This window comes from Meles meles, chromosome 4 (assembly GCF_922984935.1).
Source record: "Meles meles chromosome 4, mMelMel3.1 paternal haplotype, whole genome shotgun sequence".
NCBI classification, from domain to species: Eukaryota; Metazoa; Chordata; class Mammalia; order Carnivora; family Mustelidae; genus Meles; species Meles meles.
In genome coordinates this window covers 97,262,290-97,285,956 of record NC_060069.1, presented here as the reverse complement: position 1 = coordinate 97,285,956, position 23,667 = coordinate 97,262,290, and positions in this window count along the sequence as shown.

Here is a 23,667-nt window from a genome sequence, read left to right as displayed (position 1 = left end):
AACCATAACCATTGCTGCAATAAACATTGGGGTACAGATGGCCCTTCTTTTCACTACATCTGTATCTTTGGGGTAAATACCCAGCAGTGCAATTGCAGGGTCATAGGGAAGCTCTATTCTTAATTTCTTCAGGAATCTCCACACTGTTCTCCAAAGTGGCTGTACTAACTTGCATTCCCACCAACAGTGTAAGAGGGTTCCCCTTTCTCCACATCCTCTCCAACACACATTGTTTCCTGTCTTGCTAATTTTGGCCATTCTAACTGGTGTCAGGTGGTATCTCAATGTTGTTTTAATTTGAATCTCCCTGATGGCTAGTGATGATGAACATTTTTTCATGTGTCTGATAGCCATTTGTATGTCTTCGTTGGAGACGTGTCTGTTCATATCTTCTGCCCATTTTTTGATATGATTATCCATTTTGTGTGTGTTGAGTTTGAGAAGTTCTTTATAGATCCTGGATATCAACCTTTTGTCGGTACTGTCATTTGCAAACATCTTCTCCCATTCCGTGGGTTGTCTTTTTGTTTTGTTGACTGTTTCCTTTGCTGTGCAGAAGATTTTGATCTTGATGAAGTCCCAAAAGTTCATTTTTGCTTTTGTTTCCTTGGTCTTTGGAGACATATCTTGAAAGAAGTTGCTGTGGCTGATATCGAAGAGGTTACTGCCTATGTTCTCCTCTAGGATTCTGATAGATTCCTGTCTCACGTTGAGGTCTTTTATCCATTTCGAGTTTATCTTTGTGTACGGTGTAAGAGAATGGTCGAGTTTCATTCTTCTACATATCGCTGTCCAGTTTTCCCAGCACCATTTATTGATTAATAAAATTACGAATGAAAAGGGAGAGATCACAACTAACACCAAGGAAATAGAAACAATCATCAGAAATTATTACCAACAGTTATATGCCAATAAGCTAAGCAACCTAGATGAAATGGATGCATTCCTGGAAAACTACAAACTCCCAAAATTGAACCAGGATGAAATTGACAACCTGAATAGACCGATATCTAGTAACGAGATTGAAGCAGTGATCAAAAACCTCCCAAAAAACAAGAGCCCAGGACCTGACGGATTCCCTGGGGAATTCTACCAAACTTTCAAAGAAGAAATAACACCAATTTTCCTGAAGCTGTTCCAAAAAATTGAAGCAGAAGGAAAACTTCCAGACTCTTTTTATGAAGCCAGCATTCCCTGATCCCCAAACCAGGCAAAGACCCTACCAAAAAGGAGAATTTCAGACCAATATCACTGATGAATATGGATGCAAAGATTCTCAACAAGATCCTAGCAAACAGGATCCAGCAGCACATGAAAAAGATTATCCACCATGACCAGGTGGGATTCATCCCTGGGTTGCAAGGTTGGTTCAACATTCGCAAATCAATCAATGTGATAGAACAAATCAGTAAGAGAAGAGAGAAGAACCACATGGTCCTCTCAATTGATGCAGAAAAAGCATTTGACAAAATCCAGCATCCCTTCCTGATGAAAACGCTTCAAAGTATAGGGATAGAGGGAACATTCCTGAACTTCATAAAATCTATCTATGAAAGACCCACAGCAAATATCATCCTCAATGGGAAAAAGCTTGCAGCCTTCCCATTGAGATCAGGAACACGACAAGGATGCCCACTCTCACCATTCTTGTTCAACATAGTATTAGAAGTTCTAGCAATGGCAATCAGAAAACAAAGAGAAATAAAAGGTATCCAAATTGGTAAGGAAGAAGTCAAACTCTCTCTCTTCGCAGATGACATGATTCTTTATATGGAAAACCCCAAAGACTCCACCCCCAAACTACTAGAACTCATACAGCAATTCAGTAACGTGGCAGGATACAAAGTCAATGTACAGAAATCAGTGGCTTTCTTATACACTAACAATGAAAATACAGAAAGGGAAATTAGAGAATCGATTCCATTTACTATAGCACCAAGAACCATAAGATACCTGGGCATAAACCTAACCAAAGAGGTAAAGGACCTGTACTCGAGGAACTACAGAACACTCATGAAAGAAATTGAAGAAGACACAAAAAGATGGAAGACTGTTCCATGCTCTTGGATTGGAAGAATAAACATTGTTAAAATGTCTATACTGCCTAGAGCAATCTATACTTTTAATGCCATTCCGATCAAAATTCCACTGATATTTTTCAAAGAGCTGGAGCAAATAATCCTAAAATTTGTATGGAATCAGAAGAGACCCCGAATTGCTAAGGAAATGTTGAAAAACAAAAACAAAACTGGCGGCATCACGTTACCCGATTTCAAGCTTTACTACAAAGCTGTGATCACCAAGACAGCGTGGTACTGGCATAAAAACAGACACATAGACCAGTGGAATAGAGTGGAGAGCCCAGATATGGACCGTCAACTCTATGGTGAAATAATCTTCGACAAAACAGGAAAAAATATTCAATGGAAAAAAGACAGTCTCTTCAATTTTGTTGATCTTTTCAAAGAACCAACTCCTGGTTTCATTGATCTGTTCTATTGTGTTTTTTTTAGTTGCTATTTCATTTACTTTTGTTCTAATCTTTATTATTTCCTTCCTTCTGCTAATTGTGGGTTTTGTTTGTTACTCTTTTCCTAGCTCCTTTAGGTGTAACATTAGATTATTTTAAATTTTTCTTACTCCTTGAGGCAAGCCTGTTTTGCTATAAACTCCCCTCTTAGAGCCACCAGATTATGCTAAGTGGAATAAGTCAAACAGAGAAAATAAATTACCATATGGTTTCACTCATTTATGGAACATAAATAACAGGAGGACATTAGGAGAAGGAAGGGAAAAATGAAGGAGGAGAAATTGGAGTAGGACATGAACCATGAGAAACTATGGACTGAGTGGGGGTCTGGGTGAGCCCTGTGATTGAGTATCAAGGAGGACACAGATTGCATGGAGCACGGGATGTTTAATGCAAACAGTGAATCATGGAACACTACATCAAAAACCAATGATGTACTGTATGGTGACTAACATAACATAATTTAAAAAAAAAAAGAAGAACCACTTGATCTGCAGCCTGAAGATTTTGGACCATTGCATTTTCATTTTCATTTTCATTTTTCTCCATGTAATTTTTCATTTCTTCTTTGATTTCTTGGGTGACCCATTCATTGTTTCATAGAATGTTATTTACTTATTTATTATTATTTTTTAAAAGATTTTATTTATTTATTTGACAGACAGAGACCACAAGTAGGCAGAGAGGCAGGCAGAGAGAGAGAGGGAAGCAGGCTCCCCGCTGAGCGGAGAGCCCAATTCGGGGCTCGATCCCAGGACCCTGGGATCATGACCTGAGCTAAAGGCAGAGGCTTTAACCCACTGAGCCACCCAGGCGCCCCATAGAATGTTATTTAAACTCCACGTATTTGTGCTCTTTCCAGACTTTTTTCTTATGGTTGATTTCTAGTTTCAGAGCATTGTGGTCAGAAAAGATGGGTGTGTGACTTCGATTTTCAATTTGTTGAGATTTGCTTTGTGGCCTAATATGTGATCTATTCTGGAGAATGTTCTGGGTGCACTTGAAAAGAATGTATGTTCTGCTGCTTTAGGACGGAAAGCTATGAATACATGCGTTAAAATCATCTGGTCTAGTATGTCATTCAAAGTTGTTTTTTCCTTATAGGTTTTCTGTTTGGAGCATCATCTGTCCATTGACACAGTGGAATGTTAAAGTTCCCTACTATTATTACATTACTATTTATTAGTTCCTTTATGTTTTTTATTTCCTGTTTTATGTATTTGGGTGCAACCATGTTGGGTGCATAAGTATTTATAACTGTTATATTTTCTTACTGGATTGTCTTCTTTATTATTATATAGTATCCTTCTTTGTCTTAGTCTTCTTCTTTGTTACAGTCTTTGTTTTAAAGTCTGCTTTGTCTGCCATAAGTATTGCTACCCCAGGGTTTTGTGTTTTTTTTTACATCTATTTGCATGATAAATGTTTCTCTATCCCCTCACTTTCAATCTGCAGGTATCTTTAGGTCTGAAATGAGTTTCTCGTAAGCAGCACATAAATGGACTTTTTTAAAAAAATCCATTCCATCACCCTATGTCTTTGATTGGAGCATTTAGTCTATTTACATTCAAAGTAACTATTATTAAGTATTTTTTATTGTCATTTTATTACTTGTACAACTAGTAGTTGTATTTGTAGTTCTTCTTTGATTGTTTCTTCTCTTGCTCTTCTCTCTCACGGTTTGCTAGCTTTCTTTAGTGATATACTTGATTCCTTTCTTTTTTTCATATCTATTACTGGTTTTTGATTTGTGGTTACCATTAGGTTTGTATATGACATCTTCCACATACAGCGGTCTATATTAACTTGATGGTCACTTAAGTTTGAGCACATTCTTTACTCTTCACCCCCCCTACATTTTTTGATACACAATATCATACTTTACTTCTTTTTATTCTGTGAGTCCTTTGATTTTTACAGATACACTTATTTTTACTGTTTTTGTGCATCCTACTTTTCTTACTCTTTGTCTTTGTTTATGGTCTTTCCTTTCCACTCAAAGAGTCCTCTTTAACATTTCTTACAGGGTTGGTTTAGTAGTCATGAACTCTTTCAGCTTTTGTTTGCCTAGGAAACAATCTCTCCTTGTATTCTGAATGATAGCCTTGCTGGGCAGAGTATTCTTGGCTGCAGACCTTCTCCTTTCAGTACTTTGAATCCCACCCCCTTCTAGCTTATAAAGTTTCTGCTAAGCAATCTGTTGACAGCCTTATGGGTTTTCCCTTCTATGTAATTGTCTTCTTTTCTCTTGTTGCTTTTAAAATTCTCTATCACTACTTTTTTCCATTTTAATCACTATGTGTCTTGGTATGGACCTCTTTGGGTTGATTTTGTTGGAGGTCTATTGTACCTGGATACCGATTTCCCTCCCCAGATTAGGAAGTTTTCAGTTATTATTTCTTCAAATCAATTTTCTGCCACTTTTTCTGTCTCTCCTTCTGGGATCCCCGTAATGCAAATGTTTTTATGTTTGATAGAATCACTGAGTTCCCTAACTATATTCTCATTTTGTGTTATTTTTTTCTCTAATCTGCTCAGCTTGATTACTTTCCACTATTCTGTACTCCAAGTTTCTAAGTAATTCTTCTGCTTCCTCTAGCCTGCTATTTATGCCATCTAGTGTATTTTTAATTTCATTTATTGTGTTCTTCATCTCTGATTGTTTCTTTTTTATGTTTTATATGTCTTTGTTAAGGGTCTCACTGAGGTTCTCCAGTTTTTTCTCAAATCCAGTGAGTGTTTTTATGAGCATTACTTTAAATTCTTGATCAGACATCTTACTTACATCCATTCCACTTAGGTCTCCTGTTGTGGTTTTATCCTGTTCTTTTATTTGGAACATATTTCTCTGTCTCTTCATTTTGTCTAACTCTCTGTGTCTGTTACTATGGGTGTTAGGGGTATCATCTCTATCTCTTGCTCTTGAAAGTAATGGCCTTATGAAGAAGATGTCCTGTAATTTCCTGCAATGCAGTGTCCCCTGTTCACCAGAACCTGATGTTTCAGTATCTCCTATGTGTGTGGTGTGTGCCCAGCTATTGTTTCTTGGCCACTTTTTCCTTCAGACCAGTCATTTGCAGAGGTTCTCTCTGCCTTTTATGGACAGTGTTTCATCCCTTGCCAGTGTGGTGCCAGAAGTTTTAATAAGGTGAGCTCTGGTATGCTTGCAAAATGAGACCCTCCTCTGCCACCACCATTGGGAGCAAGGTCACATAAAATGCACGTATCAGGAGATGCAAAGTTTGCACTGGTCTTCTGGAGGAAGGGACCTGCAGTGCCCGGACTGAATCAAACATGACCAGAAGGGGTGGATCTGCAGAAGTATGTGTGGTGGGGGGTGGTGTAAGCAAGTTAGGTAGTAGAATGTCAGTGCCCCACTGGTTACACTGTGGAGCATGGGAGGGATAAGGCACTTGCCAGTTTCTTTGTTCCTAGAGAACAGGACTTGTTCTGAAATGGGTAAATAATTCTCCCTCCCATATACTCCAGGTGTTTCCACACTGCTGCTTCTACACTGTATCTCCATGAGCTGTTTGTTGTCCTGTTTCTTTAAGGCCAAGGACTCAACTTCTTGTTACCTTCAGGGTTCTCCCAGAACTGAGCACACTGATTTTTAAGATTCCAGGCTTTTTTTCCCCCCCACATTTTTGGGGTTATTTATTGGTTGCAAGTCACATAGCAAGAGCTGTAATAGGCACCATGGTGACTAAAGCACTGAGACAGAGCACTACCCACAAGGAGATCACCGTGCCATAGGGGAGAAGCACACATGTTTTTAAAAAATCTAAAAATAAATTTAAAATATAATGTGGATAGTCTGTTGCATGAAGCTGTTGGGAGTGGCAGGGGGTCAGTGTCCAGGCTAAGGGACTGCCCATTGTGGTGCTCACATGGTGTGTCCTGCTCCACCATGAGGCCACGCTGGTCCTCCCCAGTCTGTGCCTTGTGAAATTCTTGGAGCATCCTTCTGCCTCTAGATCTTCAATCCAAAGCGAAGACACTGACATTTTGCCTTTGGGTTTCTCAAGGCTCAGTCGTGATAAGGCCTCCACTCACAGAGATTTTGCAAAGTCAGGCTAGGAGCTGATAAGAAGCTAGCTGTTCTAGATATGGCCTAGCACATTCTTTATCCTGAGGGGCTCAGCATGCCAAGGCTTCCCAGCAGAAACCATGCATTTGAAGAAGTGTTGAGTGCTGGTGGACGTGTTGTGAGCAGAAGATTCCAGACTTTAAGTGCCACTGGTTGTAAGAACTCATGAAATTCAGCGCCTCCAGTTTTCAAGCCAAATGCTATGGGGATTCATCTTCTCAGTGCAGGATCCTCTGTGATAGTATGTTTCTCACCTTTTCCTATGCCCAGGCTACCCTCTCTGCAGCAGATACCCACATCTCCACCCTTCCTACCTTTGTCAATATGGTGTCGTCTCTAATTTAGTTGTGGAGTTTGTGCTACCAGTCTTTAGGTCATTATTTACACCAATTTGAGTGTTATCTAGTTATTTACACTAATGTAAGTATTATTTAGCTGCATCCATGGGAACATGGTGAGCTTAGGGTCCTCTTACTCCATTATCTGGGCGCCCCTCTCAACTCTGCATACTCTTGGTACAAAGACCAAGCATCTCTCTGCTCTGGCCCCCCATCTATTTCTTCTCTCCTCATCTATTTTTCTCCAGCTCCCTCCTACTCAGTATTACAGCATAATGAATTTCATTTAATTATTCAAACTCTCCATGATCTGTTCTGCCTCCAGGCAAGCAACATGCTCGTCTCTCTGCCTGAAATATTCTTCTGACATTGACCATTCCATTTACTTCTTCACTCTTTATAACCCTTCAGAATCATAACCCTTTTAGAATCATAATCATGAGTTACTTCTTTATTGTTTACTACAGCCCTATGCTAAGCACTTTATATTAACTCATTTATTTTCACAGAAAACCAATGAGATGAGTACTATTAGTGTCCCTATTTTAAATATGAGAAAACTGAAGGTATTAAAAATTAAGAAGTTTGTCGAACGTAACAGAGCTAATAGATGTTGCACCTGCAGCTAGACTCTAGCACTCCAAAGGTCCTACAGCAAACTGACTATACACCACACTACTTTTATGTCACTGCTCCTCTCCCCTCAACCTTGATTCAAGTGTCCCACTTACATAAACCAATACCTGTTTGTACATCTCCTGCCATAGATCTTAACACATCTTTATAGTTATTTGTTTTCTTATCAGAAATCCTTTCTAGAATATGAGATTCTTCAGGTTAAAAACTGTATCTATCTTGTTTCCTTTTGTATCCCCCTTGCTCAATAAATATAAACTTATATATATATTACTAGTGAAATTTTTAAAATATATATCCCCAGGATTGAGAAATGGGAGAGTATAAGAAGAAGTCAGTATCATAAAAAGCCCTTCTTTCAGCTAGGTCATCAGAGATAATAACTACAAATAGTTTTAAAATCTAATAATAAGTAACTCACCACTATTAGAAAAGTAGTCCCACCAGAGCAAAAGTCCCACCAGAGACATCTCCTCTCTGTACCTGAGAGAGGTGAAGAAAAAAAGATTCTATGTTGTGATAACATTATAATAATAGACAAATCCCATATTTTAAAATTTAAAAATAGTTGCTTTTAATAAGACATATTTGGACACATGATTCGAGTACAAAATATTAGGTGGGAACCATTTCATTAGACTACTTAAGTCACACAGGAACATTTTTTTAAAAAGTGGTTTATCTGAAGCTAACCCAGTTTAGATTTACAGGAGATCACCTAATGGGATGGGAGCACCATGCAGGAATTCTGACCTTGTTTGTCTCCTGTTTTACTCCTTGTAGAATGTCATCTGCATCAATTTCAATAAGTTATCAGAAGAGTAGCACACTCATCCAATCTTTCTTAGTAAATTATGGTTTCTCTGCCATAATCAGTAAGGAGTTAAATGTTACAAGCTCTTTGAAGATTAGGAAACCACAGATACATTGAGTCTCTTCACTAAGAAGATGGCATTTACTGGTTTTCATCAATAGATCTAAATCTCTGAGATCTAGGATTAGACAATGTTTTCTTAAACATAACAACAAAAGCACAGGCCATAGAAAATCATTAAAATTTAATACTTCTGTATGTCAAAGGATACCATCAAGGAAGTAAAAAGACAGCACACAGCATGGGAGAATATATTTGTAAATCATATATTCCATATGGGATTTATATCTAGAATACATGAAGAATTCTTGCAACTCAAAATAAATAGACAAGTAACCAATTTAAAATGGGCAAGGACTCTGAATAGACATTTCTCCAAAGCAAATACACAAATGACCAATAAACACATAAAAAAATGTTCAACATCAATAGCCATCAGGGAAATGAAAATAAAATCCACAAAGATATACCACTTCATACCCACTAATAAGGCTGAAATAATAAACACATAATAGTAAGTGTTAATGAGGATGTAGAGAAATTGGAACACTCATATACTGCTGATGGGAATGTAAAATTGTGCAGGAATTTTGAAAAAGAATTTTGTGGTCCTCAAAAGATTACACAGACAGGGCATCTGGGTGGCTCAGTGGGTTAAGCCGATGCCTTCGGCTCAGGTCATGATCTCAGGGTCCTGGGATGGAGTCCCGCATCAGGCTCTCTGCTCAGCAGGGGGCCTGCTTCCCTCTCTCTCTCTGCCGGCCTCTCTGCCTACTTGTGATCTCTTTCTGTCAAATAAATAAATAAAATCTTAAAAAAAAAAAAAAGATTACACAGAGAGTTATCATATGACCCAGTGATTCCACACGAGGTATCTAGCAAATAGAAATTAAAATATATGTACACATAAACTCTTGTATATGAATGTTTATAGCTGCATTATTCATAATAGCCAAAAAGTAGAAACAATGTGAATGCCCATCAACTGAAAAACGGATAAACAACATGTGGCATATCCAAATAATAAAAATCATTTGACACTAAAAAGAAAACGAAATACTGATACCTGCCACAATGTTGATAAACCTTGAAAACATTATGCTAAATGAAAGACACTGGTTTTATTGTATCATTCCGTCTTTGTGAAATGTCCCAAATAAGCAAATCCACAGATACCAAAGATAGAATGGTAATTACCCAGGTTTGGGGTGACATGGGGGAGGAATGAGTAATGATTACTAATGTGTATAGGATTTCTTTTTAGAGTGTTAAAAATACTCCAAAATTAGATTGTGGTGTGGTGGCAAAACACTTAATATGCTCTAAGTTAATCTTATAGTATGTGAAATACATGTTAACAAAACTATTTTTTAAAAATACATTAACAGGGCACCTGGGTGGCTCAGTCGTTGAGTGTCTGCCTTCCCCTCAGGTCATGACTCCAGGGTCCTGGAATCAAACCTGGCATCAGACTCCCTGCTCCACGGGAGGCCTGCTTCTCCCTCTCGTGCTCCCTCTGCTTGTGTTCCTTCTCTCACTGAGTCTCTCTCTGTCAAATAAATAAATAAAATCTTTTTTAAAAATGCATATTTAAGTATGTTTAAAACACTTAGCCTTGGGGCACCTGGATGGCCCAGTCGGTTAAGTGTCCAACTCTTAGTTTTGGCTCAGGTTGTGGTGATCTTAGAGTTGTGGGATCAAGCCCCACACAGGTTCTATACTCAGCACAGAGTCTGCCTCAGTTTCTCTCTCCCTATCTGCCTCTGCCCTTCCCCAAACACTTACTTTCTTTCTCTCCCTCTCTCAAATAAATAAATAAATAAATAAATCTTTAAAAACACTTAGCCTCATGCTTAAAGAATAAGACACCAAGCAAAAGGAACAAAACAAAACAAAAACAAGAAAAAAAATTATCTTCCTTAGCCCAAATCACAGATTCTTTTTTTTTTAAAGATTTTATTTATTTATTCAAGAGAGAAAGAGAGAGAGGGAGAAGCAGGCTCCCCAGTGAGCAGGAAGCCCGATGCAGGACTCGATCCCATGACCTGGGATCATGACCTTCAAAGGAAGGCCCTTAACCATCTAAGCCACCCAGGTGCCCCAAACCACAGATTCTTTTTTTTTTTTTCATTAACACATAATGTATTACTTGCTTCAGGGGTACAGGTCTGTGAATCAACAGTCTTTCACAATTCACAGCACTCACATTAGCACAAACCTTCCCCAATGCCCATAACCCAGCCCCCCATTCTCTCCTACCCTCACCACCCAGCAAACCTCAGTTTGTTTCCTGAGATTAAGAATCTCTTATGGTTTGTCTCCCTCCTGATCCCATCTTGTTTCATTTACTCTTTTCCTACCCCCAAACCCCCCACATTGCATCTCCACTTCCTCATATCAGGGAGAGCATATGACAGTTGTCTTTCTCCAACTAACTTATTTTGCTAAGCATAATACCCTCTAGTTCCATCCACGTTGTCGCAAATGGCAAGATTTCATTTCTTTTGATGGCTGCATAGTATTCCGTTGTAAATATATACCACACCTTCTTTATCCATTCATCTATTGATGGACATCTAGGTTCTTTCCACAGTTTGGCTATGGTGGACATTCCTGCTATAAACATTTGGGTGCACGTGCCCCTTCGGATCACTACATTTGCATCTTTAGGGTAAATACCCAGTAGTGCAATTGCTGGGTCATAGGGTAGCTCTATTTTCAACTTTTTGAGGAACCTCATGCTGTTTTCCAGAGTGGTTGCATCAGCTTGCATTCCCACCAACAGTGTAGGAGGGTTGCCCTTTCTTCACATCCTTGCCAGCATCTGTCATTTCCTGACTTGTTAATTTTATCCATTCTGACTGGTGTGAGGTGGTATCTCACTGTTCAAACCACAGATTCCTAAATAGGTTTAAGGATAGGCAAAAATGATACCTTGAACTCAGCTCAGAGTTGCTTTCACTTTGGTTTACTCACAAAGCAATAAATAAGTAGGCTACAGAATATAAAGGAGAAAAGATGCAGGAAGCTCCCCACTAATTCCTATGTATACCATGGATGCACACTTCAAATTTATTGATCTTGGTAGTCCATACAGAGTTAGATATTATAGGTCAGAGGATCATGAAACTATAAACTCCCTGTCTAGATTACTATAAACTCAACACCCCCAAAACAACACACAATAGACCTGATAAACAAAAGAGATGGTTTTTTTAGAAAGGCTACTTAACAAACATTAAAAGAAACATACTAGGAAGAAAGTATAACTGAATCCAATCAAGAAAGAATGAGGACTCAATATTGGAAATTCAAAAGGAAATATAAACATATATGGGGATTGAAATAATATTCTAAGAAAATACTTACACTCAATAAATTTTAAATTTGAAAGGAAATGCAGTATTTTTCTAAGTAAAATGGAATTTTCAAAAAATGTTTAAGTAGAAGGAGAAAATTTAAGTAGACCAATAACCATAGAATAAATTGGAAAAATCTATAAAATATTTGTACACAATACAATCATACTCTCCACACCCCAAAAAACCAGATCATGTGATTTTATAAGTGAGTTTTAACAAATCTAGAAGAACAGATAGTTCATATATAAACACTCTCAGGGCAAAGAAGAGGATAGTAGGCTTCTTTTTCTTTTTTTAAGATTTTATTTATTTATTTGACAGAGAGATCACAAGTAGGAAGAACAGCAGGCAGAGAAAGAAGGGGAAGCAGGCTTCTGCTTCCTTCTGCCCTGAGCAGAGGGCCCGATGTGGGGCTCGATCCCAGGACCCTGAGATCATGACCTGAGCTGAAGGCAGAGGCTTTAACCCACTGAGCCACCCAGGTGCCCCAGATAGTAGGTTTCTAACGTCATTTTATAAAACTAATATAATACTGGTACCAAAAGTCAGTAAATATAAAACAAGAAAAGGTAACAACAAAGCAATCTCACTTGGTACTAGAATAGAAATGTCTTAAATGAAATATTAGCATAACTGGTCCCAGAATTGTATTAAAAGACAAATAGAGGATGACCAAGTAAGATCTATTCTAGGAATGGATTACTGATTTAACATTTAAAAATCTATGGATATAATGTGAATAAATTAACAGATATAATCATTTGATCATCTCAATAGATTCTATACATGATTTTATAAATTTCAAAAGCCAATTAAAATCTTTTGTAAAATGGAAATAGAAAGAAAATTCCTTATCACAGAAATTATTCTGTGATCTATTCTTATTCATATATCAGAAACCAAAATTAAGCATTGTACTTAATGTGGCATTCCCATTATATTCAGGAATAAAATGACATCTGTAATCCTCATAATTATTAAAGATTGTTTGGCAGTCCTATTCAATATTAGGAAAAAAAGAATTAGAGTATAAATATTATAAACATAGAGGAAAATTATCGTTACAATTGTCTATCAAGAAAAATGAAACTATTCTGAAAATCTATTTAATCTAATAAGAAAATAAAGATGGCAGGAGAAAAGAGAAATACGATTATCTTTCCTACAAATTAGCATTAGCTATTTAGAAAATATATTGGGAAAAAATATCCAATTCACAACAACAATAAAATTCATAAATTACATAAGAATAACATTTTAAACAAATATACTCAACATATAAGAAAAAAAATTCCAAACATTACCAAGGGACATAAAAAATAACTTTAATAAATTTACGTTAAAACTCATGGCAACTATATTTACTTGCTGAATGTTAGGCACTGGGCTGAATTCTTCATAAATATTATATCATTTACTTATCTCAGCAACTCAGTTGAGTAATTATGTTTCTCTTCCCTTACAAATGAAGACACTAACGATCACAGTGGACAGATCATTTTTCTAAGGACACGCAGCTTTTAAATGGTGAGGAAAACATTCAAATCCAGTTCTGTCTGCCTCAAGACCTAGGCTCACAGTCATTACATAATACTAAAGAGATTGAAAAGTAAAATGAGTGGGGGAACCAATCAGGTAATTTAAACGATTTGGAAAGTGCAGGGAAAATGAAGAACATATGTCGTGCCTGAACTGGGCAATGGCTACTCACCAGGCAATTGTCAATATGTGGAACTATGGGCTCAATATTTTCTAATTCCTCAAAAGAAACTAGATGTGTGATGTAGATATACAAGTTGCCATTTTCAAAACTTTAAGGGGGAAGGTAGGAAGTGATGTCAGTGAAAGTGACAGAGAAGCTAGCTCCAGGGATTCATCCTTCCATAAAAATAATGAAAAAATGAGCAGAAACTGTCAGTCAACTTCTTCAGAATTCTAGAAAAGAGACAAAGGTAATAGCAATCAAGTGAATGCTGAATCAAGGAGGCAGCTAACAAACAGTAGGAGACCAGCACAGCATTTTTACTTGTCCTTGCTCTCTGCTTCTCAGCAGATGTCCAATGGATCAAATATCCAGATAGAAGATAAATAAGAAAATACTGGACTTGAACAACACTATAAACCAACTAGATCTAAGAAACATATAAAGAATATTCCACTCAACAATAGTAGATATACATTCTTCTCATGGAACATTCTCCAACATTAGGACACAAATCAACTCTTAATAAATTTTAAAAGATTTAAATCACACAAATAACTTCACTGAAAACAATGGAATGAAGCTATAAATCAATGGCAAAAGGAAACCTGAAAATTTCACAAATATTAGGAAATTAAATAGTACACTTCTAAATAACCGATGGGTCAAAGAAGAAGTTTCAAGGGAAATGTAATGCTTTGAGATTTAAGAAAATATCTGAGACAGATGAAACTGAAAATACAACATACAAACTTGTGGGATGCAACAAACTAAATGCTCAGAAAGAAATTTACAGCTATAAATTCCTACATTAAGAAAGAAGATCTCAAATCAGTAACCTAACTTTACATCTTAAAGATCTTTAAGGAGAAGAGTAAACCAAACCCTAATTCAAAAGATGGAAGAAAATTCTATTTTCAAAAAATAGAGCAGATATAAATTAAACAGAATAAGAAAAACAATAGAGAGGATCTACAAAAGTTAGTCCTTTAAAAAGAACAAAATTGACAAACCTTCAGGTACACTGAAAAAAGAGAGAGAGAGAAGTAGTAAATAACTAAAGCCAAAAATGAAAGTGGGGACATTACTACCAATCTTACAGAAATAAAAATGATTATAGCGAATTTTATGAGCAACCATACAGAAAAAGCAAACAAACAAACAACAACAACAACAAAAAACCCAAACAGATAACCTAGATGAAAAGGACAAATTCCTAGAAATACACTACCAAAGCAGACACAAGAAGAAATAGAAAAAAATCTCAACAGATCTGTAACACATAAACAGTTTCAATCAGTCATCAAAAACCCTCCAAAAATTAAAAAAAAAAAGATCTAGTAATAGATGACCTCATTGATGAATTCTGCCAACAACAATTTACATAAAAATTAACACCAAGCCTTATCAAATTCTTTCAAAGAATGAAAGAGGAGGGAACAATTTTTAACTCATTCTATAAGGCAGCATTACCCTGACACCAAAACCAGACAATAACAATAAACTACAAACTAATCTCTTACGAATATAGATATAAAAATTCTCAACAAAATACTAGCTAATTGAATCCAGAAACATACTAAAAGCATCACATCCTGTGACCAAACAGTATTTATTCCAGGAATGTAAAGGTGGTTCACCATACAAAAATGAATTGATGTGATATACCACAATACTAGAATGAGGGAGATTAAGGAGGGCACATGATGTAAAGGACACTGGATATAACAGACTGATGAATCACTGGCCTCTATCTCTGAAACTAATAATACATTATATGTTAACTAACTGAATTTAAATAAAAATTAAATAAATAATTTTTTAAAAAACAGAATGAGGGGGAAAAACACATAATCACCTCAATTGATATATAAAAAGAATTTTAGGGGCGCCTGGGTAGCACAGTGGGTTAAAAAATTTTTTAAAATTCCAATACCTTTTCCTGATTAAAAAAAAAAAAATACTCAGAACAAATCAAGAAACTAGGAACTGGTTCTTTGAAGGAATTAATAAAATTGATAAACCCCTGGCCAGACTTATCAAAAAGAAAGGAAGGACTCCAATTAATAAAATCATGAACGAAAGAGGAAAGATCACAACCAACACCAAAGAAATACAAACATTTATAAGAATATATTATGAGCAACTTTATGCCATCAAATTTAAAAATCTGGAAGAAATGGATGCATTTCTAGAGACATATAAACTACCAAAACTGAATCAGGAAAAAATGGAAAACCTGAACAGACCCATAACCAGTAAGGAGATTGAAGCAATCATCAAAAATCTCCCAACATACAAGAGCCCAGGGCCAGACAGTTTCCCAAGGGAATTCTACCAAACATTTAAGAAGAATTAATACCTATTCTCCTGAAACTGTTCTAAAAAATTGAAATGGAAGGAAAACTTCCAAACTCATTTTATAAGGCCAGCATTACCTTCATCCCAAAACCAGACAAAGGCCCCACCAAAAAGGAGAATTACAAACCAATAACCTTGATGAACACGGATGCAAAAATTCTCACCAAAATACTAGCCAATAGGATCCAACATACATTAAAAGGATTATTCACCATGACCAAGTGGGATTTATTCCTGGACTTCGAGGTTGGTTCAACATCCACAAATCAATGTGATACAATACATTAATAAAAGAAAGAACAAGAACCATATGATACTCTCCATAGATGCTGAAAAAGCATTTGACAAAGTACAGCATCCTGTCTTGATCAAAATTCTTCAAAGTGTAGGGATTGAGAGTACATACCTCAATATCATCAAACCCATCTATGAAAAACCCACAGCAAATATCATTCTCAATGGGAAAAAACTGAGAGCATTTTCCCTAAAGTGTCAGGAACATGGCAGGGAGGTCCACTATCACCACTGCTATTCAACATAGTACTAGAAGTCCTAGCCTCAGCAATCAGACAACAAAAAGAAATAAAAGGCATCTAAATTGGCAAAGAAGAAGTCAAACTCTCTCTCTTTGCAGATGATATGATACTTTATGTGGAAAACGCAAAAGACTCCACTCCAAAACTGCTAGAACTCATACAGGAATTCAATAAAGTGTCAGGATATAAAATCAATGCACAGAAATCAGTTGCATTTCTATACATCAACAGCAAGACAGAAGAAAGAGAAATTAAGGAGTTGATCCTATTTACAATTGCACCCAAAACCATAAGATAACAGGAATAAACCTAACCAAAGAGGCAAAGAATCTGTACTCAGAAAACCATAAAGTACTCATGAAAGAAATTGAGGAAGACACAAAGAAATGGAAAAATGGTCATGGATTGGAAGAACAAATAGTGTGAAACTGTCTATGCTACCTAAAGCAATCTACACATTTAATGCAATCTCTCTCAAAATACCATCTTTTTTTTTCCACAGAAAAGGAACAAATAATCCTAAAATTTATAGGGAACCAGAAAGACCCTGAATAGCCAGAGAAATGTTGAAAAAGAAAGCCAAAGTTGGTAGCATCACAATTCCAGACTTCACGCTCTATTACAAAGCTGTCATCATCAAGACAGTATGGTCCTGGCACAAAAACAGACATATAGATCAATGGAACAGAATAGAGAGCCCAGAAATAGACCCTCAACTCTATGGTCAACCAGTCTTTGACAAAGCAGGAAAGACTATCCAATGGAAAAAAGACAGCCTCTTCAACAAATGGTGTTGGGAAAATTAGACAGCCACATGCAGAAGAATGAAAATGGACCATTTCCTTACATCGCACACAAACATTAAACTCAAAATGGATGAAAGACCTCAATGTGAGACAGGAATCCATCAAAATCCTTGAGGAGAACACAGGCAGCAACCTCTTTGACCTCAGCCACAGCAACTTCTTCCTAGAAACATCGCCAAAGGCAAGGGAAACAAGGGCAAAAAATGAACTACTAGGATTTCATCCAGATCAAAAGTTTTTGCACAGCAAAGGAAACAGTCCACAAAACCAAAAGGCAACTGACAGAATGGGAGAAGATATTTGCAAATGATATATTAGATAAAGGGCTCGTATCCAAAATCTATAAAGAACTTGTAAAACTCAACACCCAAAGAACAAATAATCCAATCAAGAAATGGGCAGAGGACATGAACAGACAATTCTGCAAAGAAGACATCCAGATGGCCAACAGACACATGAAAAAGTGCTCCACATCACTCAGCATCAGGGAAATATAAATCAAAACCACAATGAAATACCACCTCACACCAGTCAGAATGATTAAAATTAACAAGTCAGGAAATGACAGATGTTGGCAAGAATATGGAGAAAGGGGAACCCTCCTACACTGTTGGTGGGAATGAAAGCTGATGCAACCACTGTGGAAAACAGCATGGAGGTTCCTCAAAAACTTGAAAATAGAGCTATCTTATGACCCAGCAATCACACTACTGGGTATTTACCCTAAAGATACAAAGGCAGTGATCCAAAGGGGCACATGTACCCAAATGTTTATAGCAGCAATGTCCACAATAGCCAAATTATGGAAAGAACCTAGATATCCATCAACAGATGAATGGATAAAGGAGGTGTGGTATATATATACAATGGGCTACTATGCAGCCATCAAAAGAAATGAAATCTTGCCATTTGCAATGACGTGGATGGAACTAGAAGGTATTATGCTGAGTGAAATAAGTCAATCAGAGAAACATAATTATCATATGATCTTCCTGATATGAGGAATTTGAGAGGCAGGGTGGGAGGTTTGGGGGTAGGGAAGGAAAAAATGAAACAAGATGGGATCAGGAAGGAGACAAACCATAAGAGACTCTGATCTCACAAATCTCACTCTAATCTCACAGACTCTAATCTGCTAGGGGAAGGAGGGGTATGGAGAGGGTGGTTGGGTTGTGGACATTTGGGAGGGTATGTGATATGGTGAATGCGATGATGTGTGTAAGCCTGACAATTCTCAGAGCTGTACCCCTGGGGCAAATAATACATCATATGTTAATTAAAATAATAAAAAGAAGAAATGCCACGATTCAGCAATTCGCTTCTATATATAACCCCCCACAAAGAATTTAAAAACAAGTACTCAAGTATATGCACACTAATGTTTATAGATATAGTATTCACAATAGCCAAAAGTTGAAAAGAACACAAATGTCCATCAACAGAAGAATGGATAAAGAACATGTGATATATACATGATAGTGGAATATTATTCAACCATAAAAAGGAATACATTATTAAAACATGCTATAATATAGATGAACCTCAAAAAACACATGCTAAGTAATTCAAAATCCAATCACCAAATACTATATATTGTATGATTCCCATTATTTTAAATATCTAGAAGAGACAAATCTATAAAACAGAAAGCAGATTTATGGTTTCAAAGGACTGAGGGGAGGGGATAATGGGGAAGAACTGCTTAATGGGTATGAGGTTTTCTTTGGGGGTGATGAAATGTTTGACTTGACAGAAGTAGTTACACAACATTGTGAATGTATTAGATGCTACTGAATTGCATACTTTGAAATGATTAATTTTATTTTACGTGAATTTCACCTAAAAAAAAAACCCAACATTACTTCATTTGAAATATATTCAATTATTAGATCCCTCTCTCTTCTCTAAAAATGTTAAAATAGCAACTAAGCGTCAAATGTTTAAAAAAATATATAAAAACTTAATGGGAGGGGTGCCTGGGTGGCTCAGTGGGTTAAAGCCTCTTCCTTCTGCTTGGGTCATGATCCCAGGTCCTAGGATCGAGCCCCGCATCGGGCTCTCTGCTCGGCGGGGAGCCTGCTTCCTCCTCTCTCTCTCTGCCTGCCTCTCCGCCTACTTGAGATCTCTATCTGTCAAATAAATAAATAAAATCTTTTAAAAAAATGGGAACCGTATTAGTCTGCTAGGACTTGCATAAGAAAATACCTAGACTGGATAATTTAGAACAATAAAAATTTATCTTCTCTCAGTTTATCTCTCACAAACTAGAAGTTCAATATCAAGATGTCAGCACATTTGATTTCTCCTGAAAACTTTCTCCTTGGCTTATAGATGGCAGTCTTCTACCTGTGTCCTCACATGGCCGTTTCTCTGTGTGAGCACCTCTCTTCTTTCCTTCCTTCTTCTTATAAGGTCAACAGTCAGATTAAATTAGGGTCCCACCTCTATGACTACTCCTAGGCATCCAGAGGCCCTTGCAGGGGTTAGGGCTTCAACATATGAGTTTGGGGGGAACACAACTCAGTCCACAACAGAGATCAATGAAACAACATCAGCTAGTCAAACTCACACACATCCTCTGCCTAGAAGGTTTTCCTTAAATTGATATTTAAATTTAAACAGTTCCAATAAGTTTTTTGTTGATGTCATCGTTGGAACTGAACAAAATTATGCCAAAGTTACTTGGAAGAGCAAATAGATGAAGTAGTCACAAATTTGCAGAAAATAAATGAAAGGGAATTTGCTCTATGAGATATTAATGTATAGCACAGTAATGTATACTACAACAATAAAAACAGTCTGAGATAAACACCAGAACAGGTCATTTCTTTCTTGATAAAACAGGAGTGAAATGCCCAGAAATAGACTCAAGAATGTACTAGAGAGTGTTATATGGAAAAGCTAGTATTTAAAATCAATGGAGAGGGGGGCACCTGGGTGGCTCAGATGGTTAGGCATCTGCCTTCGGCTCAGGTCATGATCCTATGGTCCTGGGATTGAGACCCGCACCTGGCTCCCTGCTTGGGCATGGAGTCTGCTTCTCCCTCTCTCTCCCCAATGCCCCCCCCCCCCGCTACGGCTCTCTCGATCTCTCTGTCAGATAAATAAATAAAATCTTTAAAAAATAAATAAAATAAGATAAAATCAATGGAGAAAGAATTTGTTCTAAAAAAAGGCACTGGAATATCTAGATAACATTTTGTAAATGATATTAGGTTAGATTTCTATCATAAACCATCTACCAAAATAAAATAGAGAAAGCTTTAAGTGTTTAAAAAACACACACATACCCACAAATACATACATACGAGCATGCTACATAAAGAAGTGCTACAAATCAATAAGACAAGCAATCCAACATAAAAATGGGCAAAAGATGTGAATAGGTGCTCCTTTAAAAAGGATACCCAAATGGCCAACAAGCATCTGTAAAAGGACTCAACATCATTAGTTATAAGGGAAATGCAAATGAAAACTCCAATGAGAACCAACAAACCCGGAACAGCCAACAATAAAAGGCAAACATGCAAAGTAACTTGAACTCCTTTATTGTATTGCTACTGAGAGTGTAAATTGCTTCTACCATTTTGGGAAACTCTCTGGCAGTATTTACTAAAGACATGTAGAGTCTATCCTATGACCCAGGAACCCTATACTCTGGTATATTACAGAAAGATAAGCACTCATGTCCACCAAAAGACATATACAAAAAAATACTTCATAGTTCCAAGCTATAAACAATCTAAAGTCAATCAACATCAGAACTGATCAATAGTTTGTGGTATAATCATACAATGGAATACTGCTCAGCAATCATAAATAATATTTACTACTACATGTAAGAATATGGTTGAGTGTCCCAGACATAATGATGAATAAGAGGCCAGAACAAGAGTCATATTGTCAGATGTTCAAAAGCCAGAAAAACTAAGCAATGGAAGCATAGATCAGAATAGTACTTAACTTTGAGAAGGGTATTCACTGGGTGGGGACACAAAGAAACATGCTAGAGTACTGGAAATGGTCCATCTCTTGATCTGGGTGCTGTATGTGTAGATGGATACACAAAAATTCAACAACCTTCACATTTTAGTGTTGAGCACTTAACTCTATGTAAGAAAAAAGGAAGTGCACACATACTGAAGGTACTATAAGAAAATATAGATGAGGAACATAATTTATGAAATCTTAAGAGATGGGGAAGGTCTTTGTAAACATGACTCCAAGATAAAAACTAGAAAGAGAAAAATGAATTTAACTTCATAAAAATAAAAAAATGAAACTTATACATGGCAAATAAACTAGGAAACATTTTTGCAATTATACAACAAAGAATAAAAATGTAATATGTAGGAAGAATTAAAAATTTTTAATATATAGGAAACTCTCACAAATCAATAAGGAAAGACAAGGGTATGGTAAGGACACTTACCAAATACAAAAATAAATAGCCATTAAACACATAAAAAGAATACAAATTAAAACAAGATACAATCCTTCACTTATCAGACAGGCAGAAATAAAAATATACTCAAAATAGTGTTGGTATAGGGAAATAGCTCTCTCATATATTACTTGTGGAGCCACAGAATGGCAACTTTCTGAATGGGCATTTTAAAATATAGTACTTTCCAAAGATCAGAATGAGCGCATTTCCTTAGCCAAACAATTCCACAAGTAAAAATTCATCTTAAGGGAAAAAAACCAACATGACAAGCTTGTAAAATTTCTGTACAACGATGGTTAGTGCAGCACTGCTAAAAGCAACAAAGTAAATTCATATAATAGATCACGTATAAATTCTAAAATAGCCATTCTTTATGAAGCACATATGAACTAATTACATGTATTATCTCATTTGGTTGTCACAAGAACTCTGAGAGCTATTATACTATTCCCATTCTCATCTGAAGATGAGAAAATTGAGGTTCAGAGAAATAATGAGATTTGCACAAGCTCAACAATCTAGTGAGTGACAGATACAGAATTAGAACAAACTTGGTCTGACTCCAAAAACCAGTGTTCTTTAATTTAGATTACATCTATTGACAAGGAAGAACATTTATACCACAGTGCTAAATGAAAATGCAGTTTATAGAACAATTGCACGGTTTGATTCTATTTTGTAAAATATACGCATAACTACAGCTATTAGACGTACAGACGTGAGTGGGGAAATTCTAGAAGGATATATGTTAAAATGTTAATAAATGTTCTTCTTTGGGTGTTAGGGGAATTTTTTTTCTTTATGTTTGTTTTTCTTACTTTTCTACAGTGATTAAATTCAATTTATAAATAGAAAAACAAGTCTATAAAATCAATGCCTCTTTGAAATTGTAAACCATAGCGTATTGCCTATTTTACCACAAATGTAAAGTCTATTTCCTCCACACATTTTTAAATAAATAAGGATCCTTCATACACTATACTCAGCAAACACATCTTGAGCACCTACTACGTTCTGAGAACGATTACATAAATGATTTTACTTCGGTGTACCTAGATTCTCCTATTTGCTTCTAAGGATGGCATCAAGGGTACCCACCCTCTCTCTCATAGCTTGATCACAGCTATCTGCATTTGGATTTTAAGTGTTATCTCTAGTTACTGAATGGAATTAAACCCATACTAAAGGCATATCTGGTATGATACTACCAGTGGTTGGCCTGTCTCAGTGATTTCAGGCTTTGAAGAATCAGACAAATAAATCTCTTCAGACACCACCTCTGTTCTGCCCCACTACCGAAAGTAGGGGCATGCTGGCCTGAAGTGGATTCTTAAAGTTTATTTCAAAACTTTACGTGGAGGGCCACATCTCACAATCCAGACCACAGTGGCCACCACCATCAGGTGCAAATTCCCCACTTGTTATACAGTCCTTCTCCTATCTCCCCCCAACCCCTTTCTTACTCCCTTTCTTTCCGGAACCCTGGGTCCTAACCCTAACCCTCCCTTCTGCTATAAACCCATCATATGGGGTGATTTTAGAGCCCATTCTCACTGGATCTCCTCTCTCCCCTTTAGACCTCCACGTATGTCTGATTCAGAAAACAAACAAGCAAACAAAACAAAACAAAACAAAACAAAACAAAACAACCCCCCCCCACACACACACCTTGGGACTTTCACAACCCCAAGTGTTCGCAGCCAAGATAGCCCTTCCCAAAGGGGAGGAAAACAGCTGCTCACTTGTCCCTAGAGACAGAGAAGGAGGTGATCCCGCAGCAGTGAACGCCCAGCGGTCCGTGGTGGTGAGCGAGGGGAAGAGAGCAAACCTCTCCTCTCTACACTCTTACTACGAGGAAGGATCCATCGGGGTTTGCTAACTTGAGTGTTAGGGGGACTAAACTCTTCCTGCTACGACTGAAAACAGCACGGGCACTGTTTGTACACGCAGGATTTTTCAAATGGTTTCTTAAAAATAAAAGAAAA